This window comes from Gopherus flavomarginatus (genome assembly GCF_025201925.1).
Source record: "Gopherus flavomarginatus isolate rGopFla2 chromosome 13 unlocalized genomic scaffold, rGopFla2.mat.asm SUPER_13_unloc_2, whole genome shotgun sequence".
Classification (NCBI taxonomy): Eukaryota; Metazoa; Chordata; order Testudines; family Testudinidae; genus Gopherus; species Gopherus flavomarginatus.
This window is the reverse complement of record NW_026114610.1, coordinates 766,973-789,012: the sequence shown is the minus strand read 5'-3', so window position 1 is coordinate 789,012 and position 22,040 is coordinate 766,973. Positions and strand designations below refer to the sequence as shown.

The 22,040-nt window shown below is 49.6% G+C and overlaps 3 non-coding genes across 3 annotated transcripts; 1 reads left to right on the top strand and 2 right to left on the bottom strand.

Annotated features, from left to right (window-relative positions):
• Positions 1 to 1,350: 1,350 nt before the first annotated feature.
• Positions 1,351 to 1,432, bottom strand: TRNAS-UGA (transfer RNA serine (anticodon UGA)). Its single transcript has one exon. It is a non-coding gene; the product is annotated as a tRNA-Ser (tRNA).
• A 1,836-nt stretch (positions 1,433 to 3,268) lies between these two features.
• TRNAT-UGU (transfer RNA threonine (anticodon UGU)) lies at positions 3,269 to 3,342 on the bottom strand. The gene has a single exon. It is a non-coding gene; the product is annotated as a tRNA-Thr (tRNA).
• Positions 3,343 to 17,063: 13,721 nt separating this feature from the next.
• On the top strand, positions 17,064 to 17,135 carry TRNAR-UCU (transfer RNA arginine (anticodon UCU)). Its single transcript has one exon. It is a non-coding gene; the product is annotated as a tRNA-Arg (tRNA).
• Positions 17,136 to 22,040: the final 4,905 nt, after the last annotated feature.

The window sequence follows — 22,040 nt, the reverse complement described above, 5'->3', positions numbered from 1 at the left end:
GAAACTGCTCTACACGCCAGCCCGGGCAGCCGCCCATTATCTTTGGCAAGTCAGGAATGGCAAGGGCTTGACTGGAAGCACCTGCGGCTCATGCCCCAGCCTCCGTGACACCCAACCCCCAACTCCTTCCCAGGACCTTAGCTGAAGCCAGAGCATTGGCCTGAGCGGCCAAGAAGAGGTTCCAGCCCTGAAGGGAGTAGGACTTTCAGCACGAAGGTAAAACTGCAGCAACACAACCATGAAGAGACTTAAACCTTCAATCTCCTGATTTGAAGTCCGACATCTTATCCATTAGGACATGTAAGAAAAGCCCCTCCAAACACTTCTTTAGAAAAGGCAGACACTGTGTTTCTCAGGTCTTCTACTGAGTGGGGCCGAGACTCTCTGGGCACAAGAAGTAGAGTTCCCAGCGACATGTGAGAATTAATTCTATGGAGCGAGGTGCAGGACTTTAGCAGGGAGGCTCAGGCATGGGGGATTGGGGTGCAGTGGACGGGCTGGCTGTCTAGGTGAGGAGATTTAGTGACCCTCAGGTGCAGGAGAGAGGAACAGAAGGAGGATTTGGCAGTGGCCGTGGAGAAGAAGAGGAGGGGTGGAGGCTCCTAGCAAGCCTGGCTAGCTCAGTCAGTAGAGCATCAGGCTCTTAATGGGAGGAACCAGGTTTTGAGCTGCTGTCCAGGGACTCAGCTTTTAAGTTGCCTTGTGTGCCAGGAGCCAAATGATTCCTGGTGGTGCCCAGAGCCATGTGTGGGACAGAGGCTGAGACTTGTGGCACTTGCTCTGCGGCAGGGATCCTGGCAGCTCAGACTCAGGGAAGGCTTCTGCGCTCAGAGGTGCTGACTTTGAGAGTTCCCGGGCAGTGCTCAATGCCTGCTCCACCACAGGCCCTGCCCCCAAACCATCAAATCTCTTCCTACCCGACCCTGCCCCACTTCTTTCTCTCCTCACTCCTCCAGCACACCCCATCAATGGCCAGCGGGAGGCGCTGAAGGAGAAGAGGAGGAGCTTATCAGCCAGGCCTGCTAGCAGGTGGGAGGTGCAGGGGCAGAGATGGCTGCTGGGCACCTTTTTTTTATTTTCTCTCTGTTGGTTCTGCAGTCCTGTAGCACCCATGGAGTCGCTGACTTGGCTCCTTTCGCACGCTAGAGAGAGGAGCAGAACCAGGGCTATGGCTGATCTATGGGGCACTAGGTGAGTGCCAGAGGCTTCAGGTGCTGAGAAGTGGTGTCCCAGGAATCCCTATGAAAGGAGCAGAACAGGATTTACTTGGAGTGGGGAGAGAATTGAGAGTGTCTCAGGGGGTTGTAGAGAGGTATTGCCCGGGTTAGAGAGTAGCTAAAACACAGGCCTCGCTGTGAGCAGGATTTGAACCTGCGCAGGGGAACCCTATTGGATTTCAACTCCAACGCCTTAACCACTCGGCCATCACAGCTGTGAGCACAAAACTGCCCCACTGCCAGAGAAACTGGTAAAGAATCACAATGCCCAGGCATGAAGTCATCTGAACTACAGAATTCCCACCGCAAACCTGGCTCCCAAAGCACAGGGGGGATTTGGGGTTTGTTCTCTTTGCTTAGCCATGCGCAGTCGCACAGAGAGCGCATTTTAAAGTCTCCCCTCCCACAGAGCCGGAATGGGAAATGATTCTCAACTTGAAGCTTGATGTGAATGAGGATGTCTGGGCCACAGGGCCAGGGACTGATCTTTGCTATAGAAACCAGTGACACACAGAACCAGGCTAAGGAAAATGTTTCCTGGAGTCAGTAACTGGAATAGCAGCAGTATTGTGCAGAGAAATGTCTCACAAGAGGAGTCAGCGCATTGGTGGTTCAGTAGCAGAAGTCACAGATACAGCGGGGGAGGTCTGTGGATCGGGAGTGAGGGGCACTGGCAGAGCAGTGAGAGGGGAGCCCAGGGCTGGGATAACAGGGGCTGTGGGTCAGGACAGGCAGTTCTGCGCGGAGTGTTCAGAGGTGCCCTGTATCTGCCCTTTCTCTGCACCGTCCCTGCTCCCAGAATGCACCAGGCCCTGGACTGAACTCTTCCCCTGCAGGCTGAGCTGGTTTCGTTTGCTGTGATCCTGTTGGATAGGGAGGGGGGGGAAGTGACAGTCCCAGCCCAGAGCCAATGCCCCCCTGTCACCCAGCACCCTTGGCCCCGGATCCACCCAGCCTAGTAGAGAACTCAGCAGGGCAGGTCAGCCAGGAGCTGTGCCCTGCCAGGCGCTCAGGGGCATCTACCCTGCAGCTGAGGGATCTCCCCAGCGTGGTCCATGGGAGCTCGCGCACTAATGGGTAGCGGCAGCAGCTGCGTGGTGGGTTGGGCTGGTGACCCGGGTCCATCTCCTGGGGTCGGCTGGGTTCATGCTCAGGCGACTGGCCCCAGTCACCGGCCGAGCCCCCCAGCCACGCTGCTGCTGTTAGTGCACTAGCCTTGGGTGGAAGCTGCTGGCTGGCTGGACCCTGAGGGTGGATCAGGCACTAGGGGAAACCCTCCAGCCTGGAGATTCGTTGCCGAGATTCCTGGTAGCTGCCCATCCCCATGGTTTGTGTGGCTGCCCCCCAGGGCCCAGCAATGGCTCTGGAGGGCGACTCGCGTCACCTGGGGGGATGTGATCCAGGCAGTGGGCAGCCAGGGGGTCTGACTTACTGATAAAATTGGTCTCTTCACTCCATGGTGCTCAGCGGCCTGGGTCCATACCAACACCTCCCAGGAACAGGTCGGGGTTGGGTGGGGTTAGAATTTCCCTCTAAAGCGATTTTAGGGTCTGATCCTGCAAGTCCCCCATGTACCCAGTACAGGATGGCTCCAGGCACCTCACTCGATCCAGTGCTGGCGTGTACAGCAGAGAATTGGAAGCGGCAAATCGAGGGGTCATATAAAGAGACTAGAAATACAAGAAATTACTTTTGAAAGGAGAAAAGAAAAAGACGATATTCCCCAGCTGTTTAATAGGGCGAACTGCCCCTTGCAGGCTGCGAAGGGAAATCTCAGGGGTTGTGTTCACCTGTTCCCAGGGCTGTGTCCTCAAGACAGATTTGTGGGAGAAAGGAAATCACCACCGAGAGAGGAGTTGGGCTCAGTGTGGATTTTTGTGCTTTGGCAGGAAATTTAGGGAGGGAGCGGGTGAAGGCTCCCCTCTGCTTTCAGGCTGAAGGAATCCTGGGTTTGGTCAGTCCATCCGGGGGGTCATATTGCTCCCAGGCAAAGAGAGGAACCTTGTCTTCTGACAGTAGCCAATAGCAGGTGCCCCAACAACCAGTCAATAAGGCACCACTGGGAGTTGAACCCAGGATCTCCTGTTTACAAAACAGACACCTTAGCCAGCTAAACCATGGTGCCTGTGGGTGGCTGAAACACAGTGTCTGCCCACACCTGACTCCCTGCCATCGCCACTAGGGCCTGACAAGCTTTGCTTGTGTTTGGATTCTGCAAAGCAGAGGAGCAGGTGACTTTTTCCTTACAAGTTGTGTTTGAGTGAATCTTTGGCCAGGTCTGCACTACAAAGTTGTTTCAGCAGAATTATATTTCTCAGGTATGTGAAAAACACGCTACACTACCTCGGTCAGCAGCTTGTGGCTGGTGTACACACTGCAATGCCACATCTGGCGACAAAACTGCCCTGTTTAGGTGACAAAATAAAACGAATTTGATGCGAGGTCTAGAGCTTTTTGCAGCAAACTTAAAGTGAGAGAGTGTCAGTGTGGACGCTGCTGTTCATTATATCACCATAACTGGCCTCCTCCAGTATCCCACAATGCCTGCCGTGAACTCATCTGCCCTGCATTCCTGCTACAAAGCCATGGGCCCCTCCCCTTTCATAGGTCTGGGAAGTTCTGACAGCTGAGCCTGCTGCTCTGCTCTGGCAGCCAGGAGCAAATCACTGCCGTGGAATGCTGCTCTCTCCCCCACTGTGAACAGAGAGCAGGGTGGCAGGAACTTCCTTACATTGGGGGGGCACCGGCATCCGAACTGTGATGCCTTCATGACACCCCTTCCCTCGAGGAGGCTCTTACCTTCTAAACAGGGACGGCTGTTTTCTAGTAAGATCATTAAAAGGGCAGGAGAAAACTTGAAAAAGGTTCCTCCTGGTGCTCACATAAGTGAAGCCGAATACTCTCTCAGTCCTCAAAGAGAGACCTGGAGAAGGAGACTTGCTGAAGCAAAGCCACAGAGGCCTCTGAGGCTTCTCTGGCCCCTCGCCCCTGTTCTGCCTGGCTGATGTCAGCATCTCTCTGTGAGGTCACCACCTCCCCACCACCTTTGACCAATAGTCTGAGGTCCTGCAAAAGGCCTTTGTGATGTCACTGCCACACCCCTCTCTTGCTGTGCTAATGTCCTGCCCCAGACCTGGCACTTTGGAGGTTTGAGCTACTCCCTGTGGATCACCCCACTCAAGGAGCATTCGTTCTAGGAAGCAAGCCAGCTAGATAAGAAAACATCAGATGCTGCTCCCAATGCTACACTCAATTTTTCAGAAATTAGTCGACTTTATGGCCAGAAAAGACCATTAGAGCATCTAATCTGACCCCCTGCATATCACACACTATCTACTTTTGACACACTATATACTTTTGGGGCAAACACATTCCAGAAAGGCATCTAGTCTTCATTAAATGACATCAAGAGATGGTGAATCCACCACTTTCCTTGGTAGCTTGTTCCTGTGGTGAAACATCTGCACTCTTGAATTTTTGTGCCTTATTTGTAATAAGAATTTGTCTCTTTTCACCTTCCAGCATTGGGTCTTGTTATTCCTTTCTTTGCTAGATTAAAGAGCCCTTTCATACCCAATCTTTTCTTTCCATTAAGGCACTTCAACGCTTCAATGAAGTCACCTTTCAATCTTCTTTTGATAAGCTAAACAGGTTGAGCTCTTTCAATAGCTCACTAGAAGGCATTTTTCTCCAGCCCTCAGAACATTTGGTGGCTCTTTGCTGCCCCAGCTCCAATTTCACATCTTTTTCAAATGAGGACACCAAAACTGGAGGCCATATTCCAGTATCTGTCTCACTGATGCCATGTCACCTCCTGTGACGTTATTGACATAATCTGTAACTGCATGGATCACCGTTGCAACTACTGTTCTATATTTGCAGCCAATATGGTAGAAAGGTTGTTGTTTAAGGGGTCTATGGAGAGGTTCTGATTGGCTGATTATAATTGTGCTATTGCTAGATCTGTATCAGTTTTGTAGTTGATGTTATGAATATTGGCTCTATACTGTCCTTATTTCAAACTTGTGCTATGCTTCCGGGAAACACCCCAGATAATTTGGTGTCATTTCTGCCTAGCCTGCTTGATCGCCCATTAAGGACCATCAGCTATACAATCGACCCATTGAGAGAAGGCAGATTCGCCTTGTGACTCAGGAAAGTTTGCAGGACCTGCCTATGGACAGAACTCAAGTTTTTCTATGCCAGGTGCTGGATAGAGTGTCCCTGGGACAAAGAAAGCAAAGACCACATGGCAAGAGACTATAAAAGGCTGATGCCTTGTCTCCATCTTGTCTTCAATCCTGCTTCATACCTCTGGAGGGGCTTTGCCACAAACTGAAGCTCTGTACAAAGGACTGAATGACCCATCCCAGCTGTGGATGGACTTCAGAGACTTGATTTCAACCTGCAGTTTATTCCATGACTGCTACAAGCCTGAACCAAGAACTTTGCCATTACTGGATGTGAAGGGTTCAAACCGATGTGCATTTTATATAACAACCTGGTCTATGGATTGTGCCAGCTCTTTTCCAGAACTAAAGTCCAGAGCATGGTCAAGGGACCAGAGGCCTAGCAAACAGTGATCAGCTAAGAGAAAGCTGGGATAAACAGAAAGCCTTGCTTGCTAAGATAGGCCTGGTCAGCAAATTGCCAGGTGTTGGAGCTAAGAACTAAAGAATTGTGTCTTATTCAGAGTTGCAGATTGAACAAAGAATCCCTGTTTCTACTGTGTTAGTCTTTTCTGTAGGGAGATGTTCTTTCCACAGATTCAACCTTGAGTTTATGAGAAATTGGCACATGTCCGTATAAGATATGGCATCCTTCCACCTCTCTTCCCAGGGACCAATGCCTTGTCTTTAGACACACAGAAAACAATCTTTATTGCCATATACTTTCACTATTTCTTTGCTTTAACCCCTAGGAATGTACCTGGTGGACAATCAAAGGAGTTGCTCCATTCCTATGGACCCCAAATCAGAATTCAACATGTATATTTTATACTAATAACATTTTATCAAAGTATTCATTAACTGTTAACTTGCTAACTTGAGACCATGGGTGGAGACATTATATAACCTGTGAACCATTGGCTAATGTGCTATCTGGTCTTGCTGCAAAACCTATCCCTGGGTGTAGAACTGCCTACTCTGTCACTTTCCCCCGCCCATGGAAAATCTATATATTCTATTGTAACCAATTGATTGACAGTGTCTCCAAGCCTAATAAGCAAGGTGACACTCCACCAGTGCTATGTGTAATGAACTCCTAAGCTTGACCTCTACACGGTGTGGATTTATGGCCTTCACTGGTGAAGCTAGTAGTTTATAAACCATAATAGCTTTACAAGTCGCTGTGCCTGTCTTCAGTATAAGTTATCATCAAGTTTATCATAAAAGTAAATTAAAGTTTATCAATTGTTATATAAGGTTATAGGTAGGTTAAGGTTAGTAAAATATAGTGAATCAGTGTATTAGCATTACATATAGAATTGTATTTGTTGGGGGTGGTTAAAGTACCTGTAAAGTTGCTGGGCAATCAGTAATAGTAGTGTTGCATGTGCTTCTGACTATTCTCAATATTATTTACCTTTTATCTGTGCACTTATAGGAACAGGCAATTAATGCATAATATTACTTGGACTTGTGCTTGTCTCCAGCATAACTTGCCATTTGTATTAATCCTCACTCAGTGCTGGTCTTTAATTCTGCTTTTCTTCTTCTGTCTGTGTTGCTTTATAGTCATAAGTCATTAAAAACCTTTCTGGCAGAATAATTAGCTGTTTCATTTCTCTTTTGCGGACACTACTCAACCTCATTCCATCTGTGTTGGGTGGTGGGAAGTAGCGATCACCCAGAGCCCCACTAGGGCCCTGACGGGAGCCCCCCCCCAGGGCTCTGACGTGTGCCTCCTCCTTCCATTAATCTCCACAACCACATTCTAGACATGGGCATGGCGACCTTCCTGGGGATCTTGACAGCTTTAGCCAGCTTCTTGGTGGCTATTTTCCTGCTCACAGCCACTGTCTTCTTCTCGTGCCTTGTCCTGGGGGCCCAGCTGCTGGCTGACTGAGAAGGAGCCAAAGTGCTGGTGATTTTAGCCTGCACCAAGTTGCCTTTGCTCATCCGACTCCTGAACCCCAACTGGACGTGGTTCTTGTTCTTCTGCACAGAAGAGCCCCTGGAGAAGAGGGATCTGCAAATGCACATTCATATGATCCCTTTGTTTAATTGATGAAAACATAAACTAGACACTTAGAGGATTGGAACTGATTTCAGCTGATGGACAGCTTCGCTAGGTTTTTATGCATTTGGACAGTGAAATGTTGAGTGTTTAAATTCATTTCAAGCATCCCCCTATGGTGGAGCTCCTGAACATAATGGAGAATGGAAATGAAAATGTTTTCTTTTTTCTTTTTAAAAAATAAGAAAGAAGGAAGGTTATAAGAGGGTACTTGGGTTTGAACCAAGGATCACTTGATCGGCAATCAAGCAGTCTACCCCTGATATATACCCTCACAACAACAGGAGTATGGAATTGTGATATCCAGGACTTTGAAGGACAGACCCTGCTTCATTGAGCTCCTTTGCCATTCCAAGACCGCAGGTGATTTTAAAAATGGGGTTTGATTAAACTTCTTAAATGTGGTAAACACCACAGCTTGCACACCCACTGATGTAGCTTCTCCCACTGACATAGCTGGCACGTCTTGGGGAAGTTGATTATCTACACCAACAGACTCCTTTCTTTCCTCACCCTGGAGTAAACTCAACTTTTTATTCCAAGGTTCATGTTTTATAGAATAACAACAGCAGTCTGAAGAAAGAGGAGAGCGAATATCTCACTGTCAGAGGTGAAGGTGGCTACAACCCCTCTGTCTGACCATCATCATTGCAGGAGAGAAAGGTTCAATGGAATTGAATGCCCTGGCTCAGACTGGAGACACAGGGAGGTTTTCCTGTTCATGGATCTGTGCAAAGGAAATTGTGTCTCTGTGTGAAACTGAGGCAGGAAATGAAATGCCCACAGGGTGGCGCAATGCCCTAAGCTAAGGCAGGAGGGTGAAGGAATCGGGCTGAGGAATGACTGAAGTGGACTCATGTGGGATTAAAATGACATTTGTTTCTGTCAGGTAGTGAGAAATGTGACATTAATTTAGATGTGGGGTTGAGGCTTCTTTAGCTGCTTGTAAAACTTAAACTTGATTTCCCAGAAAGGAGAAAGGGAACGTCTGGGGCTGCCTTTAGTCCCTGGCTGGGGTCTCCTGGGCAGTGGAAAACATCCATTGTTTGATGCTGCCAAAGGGATCGTGCAGAGCTGAGATGTACCTCGGCTTGGATCAAAGGGGGATGTTGGATGGAATTTATCACACAACACTCCCTGCTCCCCAGAGCCCCATGGGGAGAATCTAGAGAAGGGGGAGTCATTTCTCCCCTGCACTCCCAGAAGAGCTGCTAGGACTCCTTCCTGCCAGCTACTCACCCCTGGATTCCTCCTCAGCTCCTGGGATCTTTCTGCTCCAAAGGCTCCAGAGGCCTGGGGTGGGGAGGGCGTCACTGCACAGTCTGAAACACAAGGGAGGTTTCTGGAATTGAAGGAAGGAGCAGAAAATGGAGAGGAAAGAAACAGAGAGAAAACGCCTCATCTCTCTCCCCTCCCCGTCCCAGCAAGAAATGTTATCAAGGATCAGCGTTAGGGGAAATGGTGCCCTGGGCAAAACTTGTACTTTAGCACTTCCCCATTGCCCCTAGACAATCCCCCTCCCCATTTACTGCTAGCTCCTGCACTCCCAACCCTTGCACCTCCTTCACCCCTAACTCCTGCCCCCTCCTGTGCCCTAACCCCTACACTGTGTCCCCTTTGCCCTTAAGTCCCACACTCCCTTCCTGTGCTACCAGCCACTGCCCCTCTGCTGCATCCCCTTCACCGCTAACCCCTGCACCCCCTCCTGCACCCACCTGAGGACAGTGACCTGTGTGCATGGAGCAGCTGGCATTGCTACCCGCTCCTCCCTGGAACGCTGCTCCTACGGGCACCCCTAGGGGCTGTGGGGGCGAGAAGCAACATCATTCGAGCTCCCTGCATCCAGGTCACTTTCCTCAGTCAGGCTGCATAAGGGGAGGGCAGAGAGCAGCAGCTTCTGATGCTCCCCTCACAGCACAGCCCAGGTGGGGAAAGTGACCAGGACACATGGAGCACATAGTGTTGCTCCTCGCTCCCTCCCAACCCTCTATGGGGCTACGGAGCAGCACTGGGGCAGAGGAGAGCAGTGAGCACCTTTGCACTGGCACACGGTGCCTTTTGACCCCCTGCCGGGGGCCCCACCCCTAAGGCCGGCCAGGCTCCCCAGCACAAACAGCAGAGAACACAGGGAGACTGGCCACACACTGAGCAGTGGTAGCCTGGGCAGCTCATAATGGAGGCTCAGGGACAGTGGAGCCCATGACTAGGGGCCCTGGAGAAATTAGGCCCCCCTGGAAAAGTCTCCCCTATGTCAGCCCCAGGGCTGGAGGAGCTCTCACTCCGTGCTACGGCCCGGGGGCTGCAGCAGGGGCACAGAGCTTCTCTGGTCTCGGGGCCACAGCGGGGCAGGGGTAAAGGAGTGACAGGGTGGGGCTAGTGGGGGAAGGAGTGGAACAGAGGTGACATAGTGGACGGGGCCATGGGTGGAAGGTGCGGAAGGGGGAGGAGCCACAGACAGAAGTGAGAGGGGCATGGTTCCGGTGCTGGGACCCCTGCACTTGTTCTCCCTTTCCCTGGGCTTTGGCATCACTAGCCCCTGATTAGCGAGTAGGGTTCAGTGGTCCCCAAAATGTGGGGCATGACTCCTAGGGGGACACAGAGGAAATTTCATGGAGGCACCTCAGGGCCTGAGCCAGCCCCCATGGAGGGAACAACACTCAACCCCATTCTATCCCAGCTCTTCCCCAACCCCACCCTCAGCCTGGGCCCCTGACTTCCAGCCCGGCCTCGACCTCCTTACCCCTGTCCACACCTCTCTCCCCAGCAAGCAACACCCCACTCCCAACCCCGGTTCTCAACTGTGGCTTCCGAGGGGCCACAGCCATGGATAAGAGGGCACAGTGTGAAATGTTTGGGGACAACTGGTTTAGGATGATGTCCTCAATCACTTCTATGCAGTCCAATAAAATCTATTCCTCACCCACCTACCCCTCCATCAGGATGGACTAGGTATGTTCTGCTGCCCTTCACTCATGCAGGAAGGATAATAACATTTCATACCACTCAGTGCTAAAGTGATTTGTAACCCGCCACCAGCCAAAACCGGTCATTTTGGGGAAGCGGCCCCATCATGCTGCATACCTAGGCAGAGCAGGTGTGTCTATGCAAACATGGTCTGTTCCTGAAGCCTTTCCCACAGCTGGTCACTAGGTCTGAGAGGGGAGCTCATTCAGCCCCTGCTTCCGCTTAGTATTTAAAAACACCTTAGTGTCCCTATCTCTGCTGGCCTTAGATTTCTCCTCCTGTCCCTTTCCTGACAGCTCAGATGAGGTGGCTGAGTGGTTACAGTGATAGACTGCTAATCCATTGTGCTCTGCATGCATGGGATTGAATACCATCCTCATCAGATGCATTTAGTCTTCACCCCTTCTTTATAGACAACTATCTCCCCCTTTGGTACAATGACAGATCAAACAATGTTGCTTCCTGAAAACAATAACCTGCTCAGAAACCCCCTTGCTTTAAATAAAGCATCTAAATCTCAGATTTCTAAAAAAAAAATTATCTAGTCCTGTATGTCTTAGTTTTTAGTTTTTATCTCAAAAGGTAACAGCCTCATAATCTCCCCCAAACACCCTGGGACCTCCCCAAATTATTAAAATACCCCAGTTCTCAGCAAGGCCACGACAGTGACCCACAGCTAGAGTGTCTAGGCCAAGCTGTTCTGAAGGAGGCAACTCAAAACATTTTGTCTTGGCAAGGTCTGACTGGGATAACAAAATTCCCCAAACTGAAAATTTTCTGCTGAAAAACCAATACTAGCTATTTGGGGACTTTGGTTTGAACATATTATTATCTTCTGATTTATGAATCAGTTTTGTCATCCAGGTGTATTTCCAGCTGTTGAGTTGTGGGGGAGAGATGCCAAGTCATGATGTCTCTGTAGCCACCTTTAATGGGCCAGCAGTGAGTCTGGCTCCTCCATTTTTGCACCTGAAAGGCTGGTGGGGGGCATTTCCCAACCTCATAACATATTTCTGTAATGCACACAGAGCAAACTTCATAACGTCCCAAACCAATGTGAGCCCATAGAATGCAAGAAGACATTAAGGTTCAACAGATGAACAGTTCAAGATTTTTAAAATGATCCCTCACCAGGCAGACTTTGTTGAAAACATATCATCACTATATGAGAGTGGTGAATATGGGGTTTGCAGGGTGCTGCTTTAAGCACAGCGTGCCACACCTGGGCTTCCATTGCAATGGGAACGTGCCCTTAGAATCCATCTCTCCCGGGATAAAGATGCCAGCATGGCTGACCTGGGTCATCTGACTTGGGCTCATGGAGCTAAAGCTGAGAGGCTAAAAACTGTGGTGCAGATATTTGTGTTCACACTGAAGCCTGGGTTCAGAAACCCTCACCCCTTGTGGGGTCTCAGAGCTTGGCTTCGAGTCCATATGTCTGCACTGTAATTTTATAGTCTTGCAGTCCAAGTCCCATAACCCTGAGTCAGCTGACCTGGGCTTTGAGACAGGTGACCTGGGTGTTTTAATCATAGTGTAGACATAACACTAGGATAGGTCTAGGAGCCCAGAAGGTTGGGAGGGAGTTTAGCAAGTGGAAATGGTAAAACCGCAGGGAAGTATTACCCTGGACTCATGGCAGTTCTCCATTGGTCTGTCTGCTTTTGAGGCAGGGATAATAACTGCCAGTGGTGCCCTGTTGAGTGGCTTTTGGGGTACCTGCTCTTGGCTGTTGTCAGAAGGACCTTTGGTCTAGCCCAGTGTGGGTTTTCTTATGGTTTAAATTACACACACAGGCACTGATAACAGAGTTACTGAACGTTTGGGAGTTAGGAGCTGGTAGGTCAGTGGTCCAGTCCCCTCATGGATGATCCCCTCCCTCTGGGACAGGGGCAGGTCTGAGCTCTCACACCAAATGCTCATTGTGGCTGCCAGAATCTGTGGCCAGCTCATTTAGTTTATGCCAAGGGTTGAGTCCTGCTTTGTGCCCAGTGTCTGAGAATGAAAATCCTAAACCACCCTATGAAATAACGAATGCAGCAGGATGTGCTATTGTCCCTGCCCCAAAGCAGGCAGACCAATGGAGAAATGCCATTGAGTCCAGGGTAATACTTCATTGCAGTTTTACCTTTTTTGCTTGCTAAACTCCCTCCCAACTTTGAGGGGGCCCAGAGCCCAGTATTGAGCGTGAGCTGAGACATCTACACTGCAAATTTACCACCCCACGGCCAAAGCCTCGGGAGCCTGAGCTGGCATTGGGCAGCCCTGGATGTTTCATTGCAACGTGGACATAGCGTAGTATTATGTCTGCACTGTCATAAACACACCCAAGTCACTATTCTCAAACCCTGGGTCAGTTGATTCAGGCTTGTGAGGCTTTTGCTACAGGGTTATAAAATTACAGTGTAGACACTTGGGCTTGAGCCCAGCCTCCGAGACCCCACAAGGGGTGAGGGTCTCCTAACCTGGGCTCCAGTCTGAGCCTAAATGTCTACACTGCAGTTTTTAGCCTCACAACCTGAGCCCCAGGAGTCCAACTCAGATGATCCAGGCCAGCTGGGCCACACTGCTTTTATTACGTTATAGATGCCCTCTCAGGGTATGTCTGCATTGCAATGTAAGCCCAGAGTTAGCAGAAGTCATGTCAGCAGCCCCAATGCATAAACATAAACCACGAGGAAAAGACCCACCCACAAATAAGCTGGGCAGTGTCCTTCTCCCTACGGTTCATAAGTCCAGCAACCAAAAGTCCTTTAACATGAGCCATCCCCTCTCTGCACCCCACTCACAGCTGTTGTCCTTAGTCAGTGCAAGCCCAGAGGTGCCTCTCTAGAGTTCACTCATAGACTCATAGACTCATAGATTCTAGGGTCAGAAGGGACCAATGTGATCATCTAGTCCAACCCCCGGCACAAAGCAGGCCACAGAACCCTACCCATCCACTTCTATAACAAACCCCTAACCTATGTCTGAGTTATTGAAGTCTTCAAATTGTGTTTGAAGACCTCAAGCTGCAGAGAATCCACCAGCAAGTGACCCATGCCCCATGCTGCAGAGGAAGGCGAAAAACCTCCAGGGCCTCTGCCAATCTGCCCCAGAGGAAAATTCCTTCCCGACCCCAAATATGGCGATCAGCTAAACCCTGAGCATGTGGGCAAGACTCACCAGCCAGCACTGAGAAAAGAATTTTCTACAGTAACCCAGATCCCATTCCATCCAACATCCCATCACCTACCAACGGGCACACTTATCTGCTGATAATCAAAGATCAATTGCCAAAATTAGGTTATCCCATCATACCATCCCTTCCATAAACTTATCAAGCTTAGTCTTAAAGCCAGATATGTCTTTTGCCCCCACTACTCCCCTTTGAAGGCTGTTCCAGAACTTCACTCCTCTAATGGTTAGAAACCTTCTTCTAATTTCAAGTCTAAACTTCCTAGTGTCCAGTTTATACCCATTTGTTCTTGTATCTACATTGGTACTAAGCTTAAATAATTCCTCTCCCTCCATAATATTAATCCCTCTGATATATTTATGAAGAGTAAACATATCCCCCCTCAGCCTTCTTTTGGCTAGGCTAAACAAGCCAAGCTCTTTGAGTCTCCTTTCATATGACAGGTTTTCCATTCTTCGGATCATCCTAGTAGCCCGTCTCTGAACCTGTTCCAGTTTGAATTCATCCTTCTTAAATATGGGAGACCAGAACTGCACACTGTATTCCAGGTGGGGTCTCACCAGTGCCTTATATAACGGTACTAACACCTCCTTATCTTTGCTGGAAATACCTCGCCTGATGCATCCTAAAACCGCATTAGCTTTTTTAACGGCCATATCACATTGGCTGCTCATAGTCATCCTGTGATCAACCAATACCCCAAGGTCCTTCTTCTCCTCTGTTGCTTCCAACTGATGCGTCCCAATGTATATCTAAACTTCTTATTATTAATTCCTAAGTGCATGACCTTGCACTTTTCACTATTAAATTTCATCCTATTACTATTACTCCAGTTTACAAGGTCATCCAGATCTTCCTGTATGATATCCCGGTTCTTCTCCGTGTTAGCAATACCCCCCAGCTTTGTGTCATCCGCAGACTTTATTAGCACATTCCCGCTTTTTGTGCCAAGGTCAGTAATAAAAAGGTTAAATGGTTTCACCTGCCATACTGGGTGGAAAGGGGGGAAAATAAGAAGGCACTATACTCACTATGTTGTCTAGGGACTCACTCATTCCTCCACAGCCACCCTGTCCTAACACTGATCTAACACCTAAATTTTAGTATTAGGACCCAGGCGCGGGCCCATTTGGCTTTCGAACCCCTGTTCCCTGCCTAGTAAGTGCTATTGAATTAAGGGTGAGTCCCTCAGTCGAGGTCTGCCGAGCACAGTTGTGCTGCCCTCAATTTACACAACAAGGATAACAATGCTTTATTTGTCCTGCCCCAATAACAAGGAGGCTGGGAATCCAACACCAGGCAAAAGTGATCATTTCAGCAAGCAATCCAACATATTTCCAACATACTGTAAAATCCACATGCAGACTCATACACGAAACCTTGCAAGAAAATCTTCCTGAGGGAGTCTGAAGCACCTGCTGCTGGAGGGAAGCAGGGAGCTGTGGGTTGGGATTGAGGGGCACCGGGAATAGGAGGGGCCTATGAGTTGGGATTGAGGAGCAGCATGAGGAGGAGGGGCCTGTGGGTTGGGATTGAGGGGCATTGGGAATAGGAGGGGGCTGTGGTTAGGGACAGAGGAGAAGGGTGAAGAGGAGCAGGCTCTGGTTGGGAGTGAGGAGCAGTGTGCATAGGAGGGACTGAGGGTTGGGATTGAGGGGCACTGGGAAAAGAGGGGACATGGGTTTAAGCTGAAGAGCATCCTTGTTTGGGGATCCAGCAGGAAAGGGGAAAGCAGCAGGTGATTCTAATTCCTAGGGATATTCTGTGTGTTTGTGTGTGTGTGTGTGCAGGGAAGGAACATGCTATATGCCCAGTGGCCTTTATTCCTCCAGGTTGCAAGGACAGAGGGGCTGTCAGGAAGTTGCCCCTTCAAACCCACACACAAAAAGGCCCTTCTGAGAAAAGAGAAAAAATAATGTTAAAGAAGACTCCAGAGAGACAGTTTAAGATCTTGGGGAATAGTTTATCACTTGACCAGGGACTTGACCCCTGGACCTTCAGATTAAAAGTCTGATGCTCTGCCAACTGAGCTTGCCAGACTCACAAAGAGAAAGAGCAACTTGGTGCAGAGGAGAACTAGTCAAGAAAATAAGAGTGGGAAACAGTAGGGAAAACCTGCTGCTCTCTCTGGCCTGGTCAACACTACAAGTTTATATCTAATTTAGCAGCATTAAATCACATTAACCCTGCACCCGTCCACACAATGAAGCCCTTTATATCGATATAAAGGGCTCTTAATACCGATATCTGTACTCCTCCCCGACTAGGGGAGTATTGCTGAAATCGGTACTTGCCATGTTGGATTAGGGTTAGTGTGGCCGCAATTCAGCAGTATTGGCCTCCTTTGAGCTCTGCTTGCAGAGGCAATAAAGTCAGTGTTGTTTCAAATTAATGCATTCTTTATTACTTCATCACACAAACAAGGGGACACTGCCACGGTAGCCCAGGAGGGGTGGGGGAGGAGGGAAGCAAAGGGTGGGGTTGTTGCAGGGGCACCCCCTGGAATGGCATGCAGCTCATCATTTCTGCGGGATGTCTGGGGCTCTGACCCCGAGCGGCCGTTTGCCTCTCTGGTTCTTTAGCAGGCTTGCCTGATAGTCTAGACAGGACTGACTCTCCCTTTAGACAAAACTCAAAGAAGGGAATGACCTGGGGAGTCATTCCCATTTTTGTCCATGCGCCCCTGGCCAGCCTCACCGAGGCCGGCCAGGAGAACCCATGACAGCAGCAGACGGTACAGTATAACTGGTAACTGTCATTGTCAACTTGCAAAGCAGCAGACGGGACGTTATGGCTGGTAACCATCTTTGCTAACTTGAAAAGGCAAGGGGATGCTGTTGTGTAGTGCTGCAGTACCGCGTCTGTCAGCATCATCCAGTAGTCATATGGTGACGGTGAAAAAAGGCTGAATGGGCTCCATGGTTGCCGTGCTATGGCGTCTGCCCAGGCAAACTAGGGAAAAGGGAGCGAAATGATTGTCTGCCATTGCTTTCACGGAGGAAGGACTGAGTGACGACATTTACCCAGAATCACCCACTACACTGTTTTTGCCCCATCAGGCATTGGGACCTCAACCCAGAATTCCAATGGGTGGGAGAGACTGCAGAAACTATGGGATAGCTATGGGATAGCTATCTACAGTGCAACACTCCGGAAATTGACAGTAGCCTCGGTATATGGACGCACACCGCCCAACTAATGTGCTTAGTGTGTCCGCATGCAGTCGACTTTATACAATCTGTTTCCAAAAACTGGTTTCTGTAAAATCAGAATAATCCCATAGCGTAGACATACCCTGTGATTAACAACTTTGATGGCTAATTGAAATGCTGATGGTTCAAACCCAAGTGAAGATGGAGGTGTTTTTTTTAGTGATGAGAATCCAGTTCATTTTAACAGGCTAAAAATCTCCTCAATGCTTGTCTAGCCTCATTGGGCAAGCATAAGTGGTGCTTTCATCAGATGCATTGGTGGTATAGTGGTGAGCATAGCTGCCTTCTAAGCAGTTGACCTGGGTTCAATTCCCAGCCAATGCAGTGATGTGATGTTTCCTCTGGTGGGAACTAATTTACTTTCAGTCACATTGTATCAGTTTATCAATGGAATGAGAGAATCAATGTTCTGCAGGTCATTCAACACACAATGGAGGAAGAAAGGGGTGGGACTATACAATGAGCAGGTGGAGTTATCCTGGTATTACAATGTTTGGTTTACTTTTTTTAAAAACTTCCTTTACTTCCCTCTCCCTTTTAGACTTGGAGCCTTTAAGGTCAGAAAGGACCAATGTGATCATCTAGTCCGACCTGCTGCACCTTGCAGGCCAAAAGACCTCCCTCCCCTCCTGTAATAGACCCGGGAGGGGAGGCAGCTCTGTGCACTGCCCCTACCCCAGGCAGCACATGGACGACCTCTGCCCCCCTCCCCTAATGGGTGTGCAGAGATGTGCCAGCAGCACTAAGGTGGCTCCCTGCCCACTCTGCCTCTGTTCCTCCGTGTCACTCCCAGAAATGGCCAGCATGTCCCGGCATCCCCTGGGGCGGGGGGAGTGTCTCCATTCATTGCCCCTGCCCCAAGTACCAACTCCGCAGCCCCCATTGGCCAGGAACTGCAGCCAACGGGAGCTCTGGGGGCAGCGCCTGCAGGCAGCGGCACACAGAGACCCCCTGGCATGGCCCACCTAGGACCTGCTCCCCAGGGTTGTGTGTACCAGTCACTTTGGGAGCTGCAGTGCCCGGGGTAAGCGCCACCCCTCCTGCACCCGAACCCGCTCCCCCAGCGCAGAGCCTGCATCTCACACCCAAATTTCCTCCCAGAGCTTTGCTTGTTTTCCTTTCACCCAGAACCATCCTTCTTCTCCTGGGATGCAAGTAGCCATTCCTGGGAAGCCAAGAGGTAGGCACAGGATTCTACCTCCCAGCAGCCAACCGCACCTCCCCAGGCTTTTCAGGCTTTGCAGAACAAATGGGCTTAGCTTCTGCCCTGCCTTCCTCAGCTAGACTTTCCTCTTTTTCCCCATTCCTGCCTCATTCCCTCCTTTGGCAAGTCACACAAAGGAAGCCAACAGGAAGAGCCCGCCGCCATAGGCCAACCTCCAAGGGCAGAGGAGACCAAGCCACAAGGCTTCAAAAGGTGACTGGCCAAGGTCCTCTAGCTTTCACCTGCTGATGCTAAGGCTTTTTCCCAGCTCATTTCACCACCCTCTGTCCTGCAGGGGTTGAGCTTATCGCAGCTGTTACCCAAAATTGGGCCAGCTAGTAAGTGTAGGGAGGACTAATGACCCACCAGAGTTTGGCAGAAAGCAGCACATTTATTATACTGATAGCTAAGTTCAAAAGAAGAAGCGGGGGTGTCACACTCACACTTGCATACTCATGCTCCCAGGACAGGCACAGCACTGGAGATGTCTGGATTCTGCAAGGTAAGTGTCCCACAGTGCAGCTATGGACGGCGCGAGGAAGGTAAGTCTTTCGGAGGCACAATGAAATACAACGCAGAGAACCACTGGCCAGGCGGTCCGGGCAAAGGGCATTCACTGGAGGTACAAGCTTGTGAGTGACTCCTGAGCACATTGCCCCTTCCCCTTTTAAGGACCTGCACCTAATGGCCTGCGACTAGAGATGACTTGGCTGCATCTGGTTGGTCACGCTCCACTTTGGGCAGTGTCCATGCTCTGGGTGTGTGAATGCTGCCTAATTAGTGTCCCAGTCATCTTGTCTACCTGGGAGCTCTTCTGCTCTTCTAGCTAGTCAACCAGCCCATTCAACCCACAAGCATTCCAGGAGGGGGAGAGGGAAAACCACTTCACAGGTATTCAGAGAGGGAGAGGAGACAAAAGCAGGAGGGAGGGAAGTATAACACACCTATTGAGCATACAGGTTATACATAGCATAGAAATTACTGCTGCTCCTACAACAGCAGGGACAGGCCAGTAGGAGCTAGGAGCCATATCAAAGAACGCTATCAGATTAGTTTGACATGATTTGTTCTTTACAAATCCATGCTGGCTATTCCCTATCACCTTACCACCTTCCAAGTGTTTGCAGATGATTTCTTTAATTACCTGCTCCATTATCTTCCCTGGCACAGAAGTTAAACTAACTGGACTGTAGTTTCCTGGGTTGTTTTTATTTCCCTTGTAGTCCATCTTTGTGTGGAACTTTGGTGAAGAGGGCTTCTACCTCCATAGTGGCCAGGATGGTGTTTTCTGGAAGATCACCAATGGATTGTAGTTTCCTCAGGAAGTCAGTGGCGTCTCAAAGATAGCTGGGAGTGCTGGTAGCATAGGGCCTGAGGAGGTAGTCTACACAGCCAGACAATCCTTCTGTCAGGGTGCCATTGCCTGAAATGATGGGGCATCCAGGATTTCCAGGTTTATTGATCTTGGATAGCAGATAGAATACCCCAACTGCTTTTTTGGCCTACTGCTTCTCTGTCTGGATGTTTTTGTCAGCCCTGGCACACAAAAAGGGCATCATTGCAAGCACCCACAAAGGCGAGATGAATTTTTGCCTGCCTTGCTCAGCTTGACTTTCTTCCTCACCCTATTCCTGCCTTAGATCCTGGGTCACCTGGTGGCTGAAGATGGTCCATTGTCTCAAGTGGTGCCAGAGCCTGACACAGTGCCCTGGGCCGCCTTTGCTCTGCACATGCCGGCCATGCATATTTGCAAATACTTGAAAGCTCCTGTCAGTAAGTTCTATGGACAGTTGGTCACCATCAGAGGAAGCTCCCTAAAATTGGCCTGTCTCACCCAGTGGTACATTGACCTCTGTTCAGACTGAGCCAAAGTTGGGGAGCCTTGCTCCTATGGCCGCTGCTGCTGTGAGGGTGGCCACTGTGGTGGATGAATCCATCCTGCAAGCACCTTCCACCTAGCCACCCACTGAAAATTGTGTAGGGTGTAAGGTGGGAGTAGAAGAACACTGAGGGGGGCTCCCCCTTCCCCCACCATCAGCCATCCCATACCCAGTGCTGCACCGGGTGGGGTAAAAAAAATACGGCCATATCGGAAAAGTCAGTTGGGTTCTTTGTGGTTGCCCCACCATTCCCCTTGGGACTGACCTGCCCTCCAGCTCAGCCACCACTGAAAATTGAAACACAAAAAAGTAGAGCTGTACAAGGCTTCAAAGCCCAGCAGGCCCAACCCCCCTTCTAATACAGCAGAAAAGCCACACTTCTCCTGACTAGGTAGGGACGTCCTATTGCCCCACAGGAAGTGGAAGGCCATCGTGTTCGGTCTCAGCAGCACTCGTGGAGCAGGGGGAAATACATGGCTGAGGAAATTCCCCACAGATGGGTCTTGAGCATGACAACCTTGTAGGTAATGACAAAGACCACTTACACACCGGCCAAACCATTCCTCACAGGCCTGCAACCATTTCTTCCAGTTTGCGTTTCCCACCTCATCCCCAACCGAATGCCCAGCCATCAACCTGCCCACTCTTGCAGCCCTCCTCTTCCACCCTGACTGATAGGGAGGAGTATTAAGCCTCCCTCCCTTAGACCCTTCAGCATTCCTGGGGAACACCAACACCGCCCAAGTGACTTTGGGCCAGTAGGTCAACCAATAGGGCTGCCTCCTAGGCCAGGCTGCAGCCCAGCTTCAGGACTCAGAGGAAATGCAGCTCGCATCCCTACCTACAGGACTCCAGGCATGGCCAGGCTTCTGAATCAAACGTCCCCTCTTGTGCTCAAGTCACAACAGCTAGCGGGCAAAAGACAGGCTTTCATGGCATTTGAGAAAGCAAAGTAGAGCCTTGGAAGTCCCAGCAGGGTTTGTGGCGAAGGAATTGTTCACAGAGCCCAATGAGATTTCAGCTCAGATTGCAGGATTCAAAGTCCCGAGTGCTGGCCCTTACACCATGGGACCAATAAGGAACCCCCTGACCTCTGCTGAGGATGACCCTGTGCAGGCAGCCCTGCATTTGCTCACCAAGTTGTCATGCAGCAGTTTGCTGCAGCTCCCAGAGACTTTTCTTAATCCAGATTGAGAGGCCAGTGGGCATATGAGGAAGTTGCCCCTTCAGTCCCAGGCAGCACATGGCCCTTCCTAGTGAAAATCCTAGTCCTGGGGAAAAGACATCCTGTCAAATAACATCCTGGAGAGATGTCTTCTTTCGTTTTGATGAGAACAGTTCTTTTTTCACCTGAGGAGGGGTTTGAACCCTGGACCCTCACATTAAAAGCTTGATGCTCCACCAACTGAGCTAGTCAGGCTCATACACAACTGAGGCAAATTTTGTACAGAAGAGAAACTGGTCATGAAAATGAGGGCAGGAAACAATACAGAAAACCTGCTACTCTTGCTCTCTTAGCAGTCCTAGCCCCAGCCTGATCCTCCATCTGGCGCCCTGAGGCATTAGTCTTTTTTAGTTAAATATCAGATCCAGGAGAAAACACACTTATACAAAGCAAAACGAAATCACAAACAGAAATGTTGTTGGAAATACAAAAATAAAAAAGGAAATGCAATCCCCATCACTTTATCATGTCTGGGCCATTCCTGTATTGAGAGCACCCGCTAAGGTCCCTGTGTGCTTACGAGAAACCTGGAAGAACTCATACCACAGCCTGAACATGAAACTCAACTGCTCCCAGGTGCTGCAGTAAAACCCTTTCCCTGCTGTGACGTTGCACTCCATAGGATTTTATGAAAATATGCTAATGAGTGTGAATATAATGTAACTGGAATATGCTCCATGCAAAAGGTCTCTTGTAAGGTATCATTACAAAGCTTATTATCTACTGTGTGTGTTCATCCTATTTGTATAAACAGATCATTCTTGGATCTGAAACTAGAAATATGAACTATAACTGAGGTCCTGTTGTAATGATGCAAAGTGTGGGCCATTAATAGTAGTTTGGACTCTTGATGGCTCCCATCAACCAGGACAATAGACTGGAGATGGCTCTGTCCTGCACCATCTGTGAGTCAGGCCAGG